Raw genomic sequence first — 9,248 nt, forward strand, 5'->3', positions numbered from 1 at the left:
CTTGACTGAACCTACAAGGTCACACCAATGGCATGTAACAGATCACCGGATTAAATGAATCGGGAATTCATTTAATAGCTTTTCGGGAATTAGTTTTGGAAAACGTATTATACGATACGACCTTGCGTCGGAATCGTATATCGTATCACGAATATTCGTAAGCCGGGCGAAACAAATAATCGTATCGTACGACGGTGATTCGTCGTATACGATACGATAAATAATGGCCGTAAGGTGTTAGTCGCGAATACGAATCGCATAGGAGCTGCCGGCCCGTCGAGCCAAGCGCGCAAGCGCGCAAGGCCCAACGAGCCAACGAGCCAGCGAGCTCGCGAGCAAGGCGAGCAGGCCAGCCCGTGGCGTGGCACAAGCGCGCAACAACAACAGCATCGCAACAACGAGCACGCAAGGCCCACGGTCCAGCTGCTCGGCTGCTCGCGCTGTGGGCTTCGGCCAGCAGCATGTGGCTGGGCGCGGGTTTGTGAGGCCTTGTGCAAGTGTGGCCGGTCAAGGCCTTGTCTTGTCCGGTTACACTAATATAATATTAGGTTATTATTTTTTTGAACACAACCCAACATAATCAGTTTTCCATCAAACCTATACCTAATTCCAATATTACGTTCTTCAGTTTTCTCTCTCTGAAAACTGTTCATCCCGAAAAGCAAAAATCTTGTGCGTTGTCTAAGCTACAATAATCAAGGCGGATCAGAACGTGTCGGTGAACCAAGTAGAGGAACAACAAGTGGAGTTCTTTGTTCGTGGTCGTTGATACAATACTCGGGAAAACACGCTTCGAATGTAAGTTTGCTTAAACTGTGCTTTATACATGTTTCCTGGCTTTGGGGATGTTCCGCACATGTTTTGTATGTTTAACTGTATTCCCCTACAGTGGTATCATGGGCCTTATGTATTCAAAGCATTTTTTAGCATGAATTATTGTTTTTGCTGTTGTCAAATTTTCTTGTATTTTTTCGGAATTTTTTCGAATGTTTCTAGATTATTGGATTTATCGCAGGAAGCAGTTCTGAATTCGAAAATTGTTGAAATTTCAAATTTTCTGACCTTAATATGATTGAAAACGATTTTCTAAGATCATTTAATGGGAACGAAATTTCAAAAACAGGCCTCGAAATATGTGTTTTTGGGTGTTTTTGTTAATTTTCGTGTTAAAATTAATAAATTCATAAAGTTTTTCAATTAATTGGTCGACCTAAACTACTCGGAATTGATTGAAATTTTGACACAATGCTGTTGGGTATATTGTATAATTATGGTAACAATTTAGGCCATTTTTGTTAAGTATAAACCCTAATTCTGCTTTCCCCAAATTTGTAAATTTTAGATCGCTAATTGATTTTTAAATAATTTCGATCTAGTAATTTGGTTAATTGGGAAAGGGAATATAATTTCATGTAAATTGGCAATTTTTAAAAATTATTGGATATACATAACATGTGTGGAACATCCCCAAAGCCAGGAAACATGTATAAAGCACCGATTAAGCATACTTACATTCGAAGCGTGTTTTCCCGATTATAGTATCAACGAACACGAAGAAAGAACTGCAACTGTCGTTCCTCTATTTGGTTCACCGACACGTTCAGATCCGTCTTGCTGATCGTAGCTTAGACAATCACTCAAGAGTTTGTGCTTTTGGGAAGAACACATCCATGGAGGCTAAGAGAGAATTAGGATTTCTCTCTCCTCCTTAGGGTTTGATGTGTGTAATCTGAATTGTGTGCTAGAAAAACATAAGTGTAGGTTATTAAAATAACCTAGATAATAAGCAAGCCAACCGACCAAGGCCAAAGGCCATTGGCCGGCCAGCAAGCCCAGGAGGGGCTCTATGTGCGCACAACAACGTGGGCCACGGGCCGAGAGCTGCTGCTTGCTTTGTGCCTTGTCCGCGCGCGCCACACAGCAGCGACGCCTATGGGCCAGCACTGTATTGCCATGCATGCTGCGCCCATGGGCCTTGCACTTGTGACTCCGGCTCGTGGGTTGCTTTCGTATTGCGATTAAATTATCCTTCGACAATTTATTTATCGTTTCGTACTTGACGACCCAATGTCGTACGGTACGATTATTCGTCTCGCCTAGCTTACGAATATACGCAATACGATATACGATTTCACGATCCAATGTTTAATCGTATAATTATGTTTTTCCGAACTAATTTCCCGAAAAGCTATTAAATGAATTCCGATTCATTTAATCCGGTGATCTGTTACATGCCAATGGTGTGACCTTATAGGTTCAGTCAAGAGTAAGTTGTGAGCCTAATATAGATTACAACTCACTGATCGGAAGCATTGCTCCAGCTAGCTGTTCCGATCACTTGATCTTACTGAATTAATTGTTCGCAATTAATTTGAAACTTGGTATTAGACTTAATATATGCACCTTGGGTGAAGGACATATATCCTTCAGTCTCCCACTTGTCATTCAGACAAGTGCGCATTCACATTCCTTTGTCGCTTAGTGTTACTTGCTGAACATAAGGTAAGATCCAAGCCATCCTTATTAGGTCCAGAAGTGTTTCTCGAATTACTGAGCTCAACTGTTAAAATTTTACAGAAGGTTAAGCCTTAACCATTCTGAGCACGGCCATGCATTTTCACAGTATCTAACTCTCCGAGAGGCCTTGTTACACAAGAACACCATATCCTATCAAAGATAGGAGGACAATCCATTCTTGCAATCTATGAACACTCACTTTGATTCATAGTACGCCCAATAACTGCTTTTATAGCCTCCTTTTAAGGTGTGACGTTTAGCTAGTATCAAAGCGAACTAATTCTCAAACGAGCGAACGTAATCACTCATGTTATGTGGAATGGTTCTAATCACCATTAATGAGAACTAATTATGACATGACTTTAATCTCTTAAAGTGTTCTCATGGTCAATCCGATACAAGATCCAATAAGTGTCTATGCAAAAGATTCTGACATCCAGTCAATCTAGTTCAAGAAACCGAACTACAAATACTTGCAATCTAATCTTCATTAGTCATTGGTCGTCCACCTTTCAATGACCTGGATTAGGGATCCTTTGTGACTTCAATATTCAAGTTCACTTATGGGTGTTTCTTTGTCGAAGAATCCATCTTGACATCCCATTTGAATGTTTTGAATCACATGGACTTATCATTTAATACTAAACCAAAATTAAATGAATATGAAATATAATTTCATAAATGATAAATGTTTAATCCAAATGCTTACCAATCTGTGGGCCTCTAACCCAAAATCAAGCATTTAATGTTTTACAGATATATGCCTTTCACCCAATACTTAAAACATTCATGGAACTCAAACTTGATTCCATTTCTGCATATGAATGTTGTGTCTCATTCAATGCAGAGGTTTAGTTTATCATACTTTTCTATTCTTAGCATCCTTTCTATCGAAAGACTTTCGGTGTAAGATGAAAAGATCTTTGAATATGTTTATAGAATGATCTACTCTTTCATTGTTGTTAGAATGATTCTCATATTCAAAATAGAAAATTATCCAGATAGCAGACTTGTGATCAACCTGAGTTCATTGAAGAACTCCCACTAGAAACCATTCCCTTTCATTGATTCTTAGGCAATAATGAATTCATTTCAATTATGTAGAATTGCAAATGATGACATCCTTTTGGAATGCTCCAACCAGTTCACAGAGATGTGGGAGATGCATCTTTCAAATGAGAACTTGGAAACTAATCATTGATTCAGTTTCCCATGCATCACATATGGTTTAGAACCTATGTTACCACCTTTTAATCATGACGCCTGATTGCCCGTGTATGTTTGTGGTTTGCCTAACAACAAGATTCAACTTTTGCTTAGGCACATGCATGTAGCATCAAAAATTTAGTTCATCTTCACTTCCTCTTATCAAGTGCTCATCGTACATATCCAAATATATTGGATGTTCTTGATATGGTTCTAATGATCTTTGATTTGATCAATAGAGATCGGTATAAACTCGTCACGATCCAATGTTCACGAGTTATCTTGGCGATCTATATATCACATCATACATGATTGATTGTAATGCAAAACCATTCGCATTTTAAAATCTATCCATGTAATTTTTAGCTTATTTTGTTTCAAGAGATACTGAATCTTGCTAAAATCTTGGCATTGCCATGTGATATAAGGTGAAGGCACTTCTTCAAGGTCCTTCATGCTTAACTTTAGTGATAACAGCCTAGCTTTATACTTAGTTAAAGCATTCATTACTTAGAGTTACTCATATGGGTTGAGAGTCTCTTTTGAGTCTCTCAATTATATTTGATTTAGTAATTACTTTTACAGAATCCAAACAATGCTTTAGATCCTATCCAATAGATCTTAAACCCACAATGTTCTAAGTTTCACCATGGTTCTAATATTGACAAATACTTTCAAATCTCACCATTTAGAATTTGAATGTCATTTTCAATAGAGAGATGTGTATCTCATATATATTGAACCAATAAATTTGACTTAGCTCCCACTAAACTCCTCATCTACAAGATGATCCATATTTTCATAGAGCCATGATTGCTCAATATCCTTGTTGAAAAATATGTTCCAATTCCCACTTGCATGCTTTAATCTACGAATAGATTTCTTAAGCTTGCTCTTTTATCTAGCATCCAAAACTTTTACATTGTGTGATGTACACAATTCCTTTCTACAAGTCCAATTGTGGAAGGTGTTTCGTTTTCCATTTGCCATATTTCCATATGCAATGATTACTAAATTTATCCAAAATAGTTCAAGCATTCCGACTTGGTGAAAAAGATTTCAACATTATCAACGCCGTGAAGTTTTTTATAATCTTTAACCACCAATCTATCTTTTCTTTTGTATGTGTATACAATATCATCTTTGTATATTTTGAAAACATGTTTGCAACCAATGGGAGTCAACCCTTTATGCAAATCAACCTTGTATGTTTAGAAAACATGTTTGCAACTGATGCGAGTGAACCCTTTATGCAAATCAACTAAATCATAGATTTGATTCTTTAAGATGAAGATACTTTGGATAAAAATGGCCTCAAACCATTTTGTATGGCCTCGAACCATTCTTATGTTTCTGATGGCCTCAAACCATACTTGGGAAGTTTTAGTTCGTCGTAGCTAACCTGTAAGTCGTATGTTCTTTGAAGCACTTTCCAAAGTCTTCATAGTTTTCATTCCTCAAGATATCTATGTATCTATCTTGGTTGAATTCTATTCCTTATACGATTTACCTAGGTATTGAACATCAAACTCTACTGTCTATAAAGACATTACTCAAATCCTTTGAGTATTAGGATTCTCTTGAAGCACTTCTAAAGTCTTCTTGTAGCTCTTCCAAAGGCTTCTAAGTACGGAGCTTTTCCAAAGACTCCTAAGTATCCTACATTTGTTTGTTGCTTGACTCGAAGTTCACTTCGAGGTCATTTTTCTCCCACTTGCCTTTCTGAAAATATGATGGTTTCCTAAAAGACATTATCTAAAGCAACAACCATATGTGAAGGAAATAGTGCCCTTGGTCCAAGTATGCATATAATATTAAGTCTAATAAATGCGGTTCAGTATTAATTAACAAGTTAATAATTCAGTGAGATCAAGTGAGCTGAATGCCTAGCTAGAGGCCGCTTCAGTTCAAGTGGAATTAATTATATTAATCCACAGCTTACTCTTGACTGAACCCGTAGGGTCACACAAATAGTATGTAAACGGATTAAGTATTTAATGGAATTAAATACTCCATCTATGGATATTCGGAATCGACAGATCTTGGTTTCAGTGGGAGCTGAGATCATCACAAGCAAGAAATGAATACTCCGGAAACGATGATATTGCCGGAAACGGAAATATGTATTGTATCGGAAATATAAATATTATCCAAGTCGTAGATGTTGCCGGAAACGGAAACATGGTACGTATCGGAAAATATTATCGGAAATGGAAATATTGCCGGAATCGGAAATATTGCCGGAAACGGAAATATTGTCAGAATCGGAAATATTATCGGAATCAGAAAATAATTCCGGAAACGGAAACGGAAATATTAAATATTTGTTCGAAACGGAAATTAATTCCAGAATCGGAAATATTAAATATTGTTCGTATCGGAAATGAATTCCGGAACCGGGAATTTAATCGGAAGCGCATCGTACGAATTAGCATCGGACGAGGCTTGCTAGACGAAGGCCCAGCACGAAGCCAGGCCCACGCCCAGCAAACCGAGCGCCCAACACGAAGGCCACAAGCCTCGCCAGGCCCAGCGTAAGGCCAGGCCCAGCAAGGCTGCTGGCGCGCGCGCTGAGCGTGCTCGTGGGCTGCGAGGCAGCGCTCATGCGTGTGGGCCGCAAGGCCTGCGCGGTGCGTGCTTCCCTAGTGGTCGTGCGACGCTCGTGTTCGTAACGAATCATAATCCTATCGGAATTCGTGCATTGATTAAATCCTAATCCTAAAAGATTAAATTTATTATTTAGAGTTCTAATAGGATTCTAATTAATAAATCCATATCCTAGTAGGATTATAATTCCTTTCCATAAACTCTATAAATAGGTGCCTAGGGTCACATATTTACATAGAGATTTGAAGTATTCAAAAGGTAAGATTTTCAAGCAAAAATCAGCCAAACACTTGCAACCCAAATAGCCGAAATTCCTAGTAACCTTAAGGGCGATTCTAGTTGGTCAAGCTTAAGGCGGATCCGGACGTGCTGTGGACTATCTACGGAGGGACGACACTTGGAGTCCTAAAGACTTGTTCTTGTTCGGTTCGGGCGCAGCTAGGGAGGGCACGCTGAAGGAAATAATGCCCTTGGTCCAAGTATGCATTCTATGTTAAGTCTAATAAGTGCGGTTCAGTATTAATTAACAAGTTAATAATTCAGTGAGATCAAGTGAGCTGAATGCCTAGCTAGAGGCCGCTTCAGTTCAAGTGGAATTAATGATATTAATCCACAACTTACTCTTGACTGAACCCGTAGGATCACACAAATAGTACGTAAACGGATCAAGTATTTAAAGGCATTAAATACTCTATCTATGGATATTCGGAATCGACGGATCTTGGTTTCAGTGGGAGCTGAGATCGTCACAAGCAAGAAATGAATACTCCGGAAACGATGATATTGCCGGAAACGGAAATATGGATCGTATCGGAAATATAAATATTATCCAAGTCGTAGATGTTGCCGGAAACGGAAACATGGCACGTATCGGAAAATATTATCGGAAATGGAAACATTGCCGGAATCGGAAATATTGCCGGAAACGGAAATATTGTCAGAATCGGAAATATTATCGGAATCGGAAAATAATTCCGGAAACGGAAATATTAAATATTTGTTCGAAACGGAAATTGATTCCGGAATCGGAAATATTAAATATTGTTCGTATCGGAAATGAATTCCGGAACCGGGAATTTAATCGGAAGCGTATCGTACGAATAAGCATCGGACGAGGCCAGCCGGACGAAGGCCCAGCACGAAGCCAGGCCATCGCCCAGCAAGCCAAGCGCGCCACACAAACAACCAAGGCCACGCCAGGCCCAGCGCAACGTCAGGCCCAGCAGGCCGTGGCAGCGCGCACAGCGCGCGCAGCAATGGGCTGCGAGCTGTGCTGCTGCTCGCGTGGGCTTGCGGCTCGCGTGAGCCGAGCAGCCGTGTGGGCTGTGCGCGGGCATGGCCTGCACGCTTGTAGGTCATGCTCGTGTAGAGTTTGTGTTCACATACGAAACCTAAATTGTATAGGATTTGTTTGATGATTAAATTCCTAATCCTAAAAGGATTAATATTAATTAAATAGAGTCCTACTAGGATTCTAGTTTAACTATTTAGTATCCTAATAGGATTCCAGTTCCTTTTCCATACCTCTATAAATAAGGGCCTAGGGTCATTATTTGTACGAACGATTGAAGTATTCAAAGGGTAAGTTTTTGAAATAAAATTAACCATACACTTGCAAACACTAGCCGAAATTCCTAGTAACCTTAAGGGCGATTCTAGTTGGTCTAACTTGAGGCGGATCCGGACGTACTGTGGATTATCTACGGAGGGACGAAATTTGGAGTCCTAAAGACTTGTTCTTGTTCGGTTCGGGCGCAGCTAGGGAAGGCACGCTACAACATGTATGCATCAATTCTATGCTAAATGATTATGTGAATATAATATGCTTTCCTGGCTTTATGGTTTTTCCGCATGATTTATGAATTGTCATATGTATCATAACCTCACAGTGGTATCACGAGCCTCTTATTATTTTCATAATCTAAATTGCATAAACATGGTTAAATATTACAAATTTGCAAGAATTAAAAGGGGTGATTAATTTTCGTAATTGTTAATTAATTGCAAATTGCGTTTATTTAATTATACATACGCAGTTTTTCGGCAGTTTCTTCGTTACTCATCCAAATCGAGTGATTTTTGTGTCAATTCCGCATGTAAAAGGCATTCTAAAATTTTTACAAAATTTTTTTTTTTTCGGCCGAACCCAGAATTCTCAAATTCGAAGCCTAACTATGACTTTTCGGAGGTTTTTGTTTTTCGAATGCAAAATTTCGTAAATTTAAGATGTTAAATTAAATATATGCGATTCTTGTTGATAAATCTTGAATTTTTGATTGACCTACTGTATATGTTTAACAAGTTTGAATGCCTAGCCTTGTTAATTATGCAATCTAATTTGTAATTATGATTAATTTGTTGAAAATTGAAATAATTTAGAAATAATTTGATTTTCATAATTAGTTATAATTTAATTAGAAACCTATGATTAAAAACCACCATAAAAATTGTAAATTTATGTTATATTTTAATTTTTATGACCTAGACTTGAATCCATGTTAATCGGAAATCAATTAAATAATAAATTTTCGATTTTTCGCCCTAAAATTATGAAATTAATATTATTTATTAATTTGTCATTAATTTTGAATATAAATTTTTAATTTTTATGCGACTCGCTCATATAACTTGCACGCACAAAGAAATGGACGCTACGTGTTGCCTTTAAGGGGTGTTGTATAGTGCGGGCATGCGACGACGAGCAAGGGAGCTCGTCGCCCATGCGGTACGAATGCAGCGAGCAAGGGCATGGTGCACGAGCACAAGGCAGTAGCCCTGCCTTGTGTCGTGGGCTGTGAGCAATGGGCGTGTGGGCAGGGGCGAGAGCAAGGCACGAGCAGTCGCGTGTGGGCAGCAAGCGTGCTGCGCCACAGCACGCACTGCCTCGCGCAAGCATGCGGAGCCTCGCGCGCAGCGAG

This window comes from Spinacia oleracea, chromosome 6 (genome assembly GCF_020520425.1).
Source record: "Spinacia oleracea cultivar Varoflay chromosome 6, BTI_SOV_V1, whole genome shotgun sequence".
Classification (NCBI taxonomy): domain Eukaryota; kingdom Viridiplantae; phylum Streptophyta; class Magnoliopsida; order Caryophyllales; family Amaranthaceae; genus Spinacia; species Spinacia oleracea.